Genomic DNA, 5962 nt, shown 5'->3' with positions numbered 1-5962 from the left:
TGATGAAAGCAATCAAGACTAAACCAAGAGAACTAGAATTTAGAAGTTAAAGAAGACGCCAGACTGGGCCTGTGGATTGTTTTGTAAGATCTTCAGTACCTAAGTTTGACTTTCCATAGAGAAATGAATAATTGCTTTTTAATGAAGCATCCCAAGGAACAGATAATTCATATGTGTCAAGCACCATGGGATTCAGGATGAAAAATTCCCTCCCTTATAATGCTCTAAGGCAAGCATTACAATTTTTGAAGTTTCCTGACAGTTTTTGCAAGAAGAATACTTACCTTTATTTTCCAGGCCAAATGCCAAACTAGGTAATTATCCTTTGCCCACTTTTCTTTCCCCAAGCTGTTTTAATTAGATAAGAATTCTGCCTTCACTTCCAGTTGTGATGTTGGCACATGCCTTTCAGCAACTGTTAATGCCCTAGTTTGCTGAATGCTTGTCCCTCTTCAGAATGAAAAAAAAAAAAAATGTTGCCACAAGTACCTGGCTTTCTTGTGGGTACAAAAAGCTGCCTGAGGAGCAGCAGGCCGTTAGGGAGCGAATTTCTACATTTTCCAGAACTTGATCTCTCAGCTTCACGTCTGCTCCAGTCCCCCAGAGAGGAATCAATAAGCCATACCTTCCCTGCTAGCGAGGGATACGTGTGACGGCTATTAAGAGGGAAAGCTCTAATACATTGCTCAAGAAATAATTAACCAGGTCAAAGTCTTACAGTTAATCCTCCACCCCAAGCCCTGTCCCCTACTCCCTCAAAAACTGCCTAAAGAAACAATGGGTCAAGAGAGGCACAGAAGATGTGCAGTCTATTGACCCTTCCCGTCTTACCAGCGCGCCATGACTCTTCCACAGTAGGAGAACAGCAGGGTCCAGTATCCATTCAAGCAGGGTTTTATACTTGGAAAGAGCTGAGTTCTACCACCAAGGACCTTACTTAACAGCAAGGCTATTTTCGGCAAGTTACTTCACTTGAAGCCTCTTTCCTCAGGCTTACATATTTTTTCACTTCAAATGTCTTAGAGTTGTGCCATATCAGCACATGTGATCTACTTTATTATTTTTTTTATTTGTATTTTCATTTTTAAAAAGTGTTTTATTTTGACAGAGAACATGAGTGGGGCAGGGGCAGAGAGAGAGGGGGAGAGAGAATCCCAAGCAGACTGCAGGTTCAACACAGAGCCCTGGGTGGGGCTTGATTTCGTGACCATGAGATCATGACCCGAGCCGAAATCAGAAGTCGGACGCTTAGCCGACTGAGCCACCCAAGTGCCCCTCAAGCAGAATTTTTAAATACTGTTTTATGGCTTCTGGGTTTTTAATCGTCTTTAGGAAGTTCTTTCTCACTCTGAAATAAAAGAAGTGAGAATCTCAGTTCATGATCTCACGGTTTGTGAGTTCGAGCCCCACATCAGGCTCCATGCTGACGGTGCAGAGCCCGCTTGAGATTCTGTCTCTCGGCCCTTCCCCTGCTGGTTCTCTCTCTCTCTCTCAAAATAAATAAGCTTAAAAAAAAAAAAGATTGCTTGGTTGTCAATCAAATGGAGAGTCTGGCTTATCATCTTCTGACACTCAGGGCCCCATATCCATATATTTTATATACCCTTATAGCACACTCACTGTATGCTCAGTATTGAGCTAAATGTTCTGTTTGATTTCTCACATTTAAGTTCTTCAGAAATAGGCATCATTATCCCATTTTACCGATAAAATAACTGAGGGTTAAGGTCACAGATCTAGAAATTCACAAAACCTCTCTTAGAGATTGGCTTGTCTCTGGAGTCTGTGATACTAACCACAATGCTTAAGTTAGCATTTGTGAAGCAAATTAAATAATGGCGACTATAAAAAAGTTAAAATACTATTTGCACATCAGAGCGTGCTTCTTCATCTGGAATGGTAGCATTGTCATGCTAGGTATTGTTAAGTCAGGATCTTTTTGTTGGTAAAGTTATACCCCATTGGGAGCTACCTTGAAAATCCTGGTCCTCCTTGAAAATCAACCTGAGAAGATCCTGGGGAAATGAACTGTCTTTTCAGCTGCATTTGCTTTCAGGGAACAAGATGTACATTTTCATGTGATCTGAATGTGCCCTAGCAACAATATCAGAGGACTGCTCTCTATTCAATTATTTGCTCTCTATTCAATTATTTCTCTTCCTTTTTTAATGCCTTCACTTGATAGAAAACTTGTTCGTGTCACACCTCCATTTGACCTTTCCCAGGTAACTTCTCCAACCTCTGATAAATATTTCAGCAAATCTGGAAGGTGATCCAGTGAACTGCTTACCCCCCCAGGGGAAAAAGCATGTGGCCGGTGAATCAGGGGAAACTGCCCAAGGAAGAGCACACTCGAAGCATTTCAGCATGAGTCACAAAACATAAGGACTATCCCATGATCAAAAAAGGTGAATGAACAAAGCCAGAGTTCCTTTTATAGTTTCCATTGATGTGATTAGCTTGGGCTTGTTTCCACGCAAGCTGGTGAGGCCTGTCACGGTTAAAGAATGAGGGATTGTCACTAAAGCACCCAAAGGGATGCTCTGTGACAGAGGAGGCTCCAGTCAGGCGTGGAGGGCATGGGGCCTGCGAACCACCGCTGAGAGAGTGGGGGCAGGCATTTGGAAGGTCAGCGTCAGTGAGGTCCAACAGGGCGAGCCTGGGAACAGGCGCATGTGGAGACCCACGTAGTTACAGCATTGGCACGAGACGCCGGCAGGACTAGGTGTCAAAGCAAGTCTGGGACTTAGGAGGAAGTCGAGTATTTTGGTGTTTTGGCAAGGCAGATACTCAGGGAAAGGATGGACTCAGTGGGGTGTGGGGGAACCTTGCTCCTAGGAACTGCATGTCTGTCTTGCCCACTGCTGTATTGTCTTCAGGAGGCCCTCTGCTCAGCACGCAGGAGATACTCAAAAAAGTATCTGGTGAGTGAATGCATGAGGCGTAAGGCAGGCACCCGAGTTCTGAATGTAGGACACGTGGCGCTAGCAGGTCCTTGAGTGGGGCTGACTTGAGGTTGAGTCACCTGCACGCTGACTAAGCTGGTGGTTATCCCAGAGCCTAGGGTGGGGCTGAGCCTGCAGGTGGCGGTCAAGGGCCCAGGTGGAGGAAACGAGGATGAGCTGGAGGAGAAGGCAGTTGTTCCCTACTCATTCTTGGACAGCTTTATGAAGTCTTCCCTTCTGATCAAACACACTGCCCTAGCCCATTCAGGCCGCTTTCACAAGGGTACCATGGGCTGGGTCACTTGCAAACAACAGGAGTTTATTTCTTACGGTTCTCGAGGCTGGAAAGTCCAAGATAAAGCTGCTGGCAGATTGGGTGTCCGCACCCAAGTGAGAGCTTGATTCCCCCGCTCGTAGATGGTCATCTTTTTACTGTGTTCTCAGGTGGGGGGGAGAAGGCGAGAGAGCTCTCTGGGATGTCTCTTATAAGGGTGCTAATCCCATTCATGGGAGCTCCCCCTTCATAACCTAATCCCATCCCAAAGGCCCCACCTCCAAATACCACCCCATGGGGGATTAGGGTCACCGCGTGAATTTGGTGGGGACACAAACACTCAATCCATAGCACACACTGAAATGGGCTTTGCTTTTGATCAAACGCACTGAAAAGTTTTGCCAGTTTCCTCATTTTCCATGGAGCCCGAATGGTAGACTCTTAATTAGAAAGATCACATGCTCCAGAGGCCCAGTGTCCACAGTCTTTGGCCCTCCCATTCAGTTTCAATGTTTTAAGGGCTTGCCGTGTGGCCGTCACTGTGATGGGTCCACTATAGATAGTATCCCTATACCTCCGAGTAAACTTTAAAGGTAGATGTTTTTGGAGCCACTCTGCAGATTAGAAACCTAAGGATCAAGTTCAATGTTATAGGCAAGTCTACATAGACAGGAAATGTTGGAGCTGACCCTCACAGCACTTACCATGTGCTCGGTAATGTTCTAGTGTTTTATAAGCAGTAATCTAGTTCACCATCACAATCACTTAATAAAGTAGGCACTATTATTATCCCCATTACACAGATAAGGAAACTGAGGCATTGGAAAGGGTAACATCCCCAAGGCCACCCTTTCTTTAAGTGGCGGCACAGTTTGGTTCCAGCGCTCGTTCTTAATCACCACCCTGGAAATTTTCATCTAAGGCTCTCTAGACTCTCTAGATAAATTAAGCGTGGCTGACCATGGGGACTGCAGGGTAGGGGACATTCTCTCTGGGAGCAAATGGGGCCCTGAGGATTTGCAATTCTTTTATGCCACTCAGTTATGACAGATAGCAATCTGATTCATATGGAAATGGAAATAGTTCTTTTTGTCTTTGTATTTCACATTTACTAATCGCTCAAACCAGAGTTCTGCCCTAATTCATACAGCAGACAGTGTGAGTTCAGACTATATGTCTTGATGTAGATTCATTTTCAGATGCAGGTGGGGGTGGCATACATATTTTTATCTATTTTCTGTGTGGGTGATGACCCTGGCCTCATCTGTGGACTGCGCATAGGCAATGTGAAACAGAAAGATGCCCGTTATGGATCAGAAGGAAATGTCACTTGAACCAGGTCTCCTGAAATTAGTGCCTCTGATTACTTGGATCCTATGAGTCTATAGAAAACTTTGGGTGATTCCCCACATCATGACTATTGTTTTCCCCATCAGCTATGTTCTAATAATTGAGCAGATCATTTTAAATTCAATGTGGAAAAGGAATTTTTAATAAGGGTATTCCCAACTCAATATACCTCAGAGAATTTGCACTGGAAAATTATCTCACTGGCTGTGCCCATATTTGGTAGTTTCCTCATTAGTGAGATCAGATTTCCTGGATATTCCAGAATTACCACTACCACTTTTTTCTTTGTCTTTTTAATTTGCGAGAGGAACACCGAACCTAGAAATGTTATCTTTTCTCAAAGGATAAAAAAAAAGATATATGCACTGTATATCTTTATGGTTATAAAAAACTGTATTCATAAGCTTGGAGCATTAGTGTCACAGTTAAGCAAAACAATCTCAAATTCTCCAAATTCTTTAAGGAATCCTTCCAATCAATTAATGATTCTGTGCCTTTGCATTGTTTCCAGTAGAGTAACAGATATGTCACATCTTAACATACGTAATATTTTATTAATAGAACATAACAGGTAACAGTAATACTTTTATTAATGTAATGATAGTCATGACTATAATGACTTCATACAGACACATAACTACTTAGCATTTGTGATGTAAACTTATTTTCAGTTTTCTTTCTTATTGATTTAATACTTGAAGGTTTTGAATGGAAGGAATTAGAGTTTTTTTAAGAAATACGTCTTCAGTGGCCAAAGGACAGAGTTTGCCCAATTTCTATGAAATATACAGCCAAGAAAATCATTGGAAAGAGTTGTTTAATGAAGCGAAAAACAGTCATAGAAAAAGTCCTGAATTCTGTAAACATGCTTCGTAGCAATTTCTTAATATCTTATGAGAGCCTGTGGAATCAGTTAGAAAAATACACGGAATACCAGGAATTCCTAACCCCACCCCAGCCTCCCTCATAAATAACGTATGACCTTTAGTAAGTGACCGGAGACAGATGACACTAAAGTGTTGATTTTGTGTTCTAGAAAGAGATTGTTCATAAACCAACCCCAAATGCCCCATAACTATTTGCTTACATGAAACTGGAGGGGGCGGGGTGGGGGGGGCAGGCGGGAAACAAAAAATGCGTGGCTAAAATACATTTTCTAAAACATTTTAAATTTGAAAATAAGTTTTTGAGGCAAAATGATTTCTATGAATGTTTGGACATTCAGTGAATAGATAACCTAACCAGCATCCCAGTCTGGGGGAATTCAAAGGTAATTTACGTTATTTTAAGCTTTTGTTCCCTTTGGTTAGATGAGAAAGTTATTATCTGTTAGGAGATGCTGAGATATGTGTAAGTCCTAAAATCTACACTGAGCAATCCAGGACGATAGACA

This window comes from Lynx canadensis, chromosome B2 (assembly GCF_007474595.2).
Source record: "Lynx canadensis isolate LIC74 chromosome B2, mLynCan4.pri.v2, whole genome shotgun sequence".
NCBI classification, from domain to species: domain Eukaryota; kingdom Metazoa; phylum Chordata; class Mammalia; order Carnivora; family Felidae; genus Lynx; species Lynx canadensis.
This window is presented reverse-complemented; position numbering follows the sequence as displayed.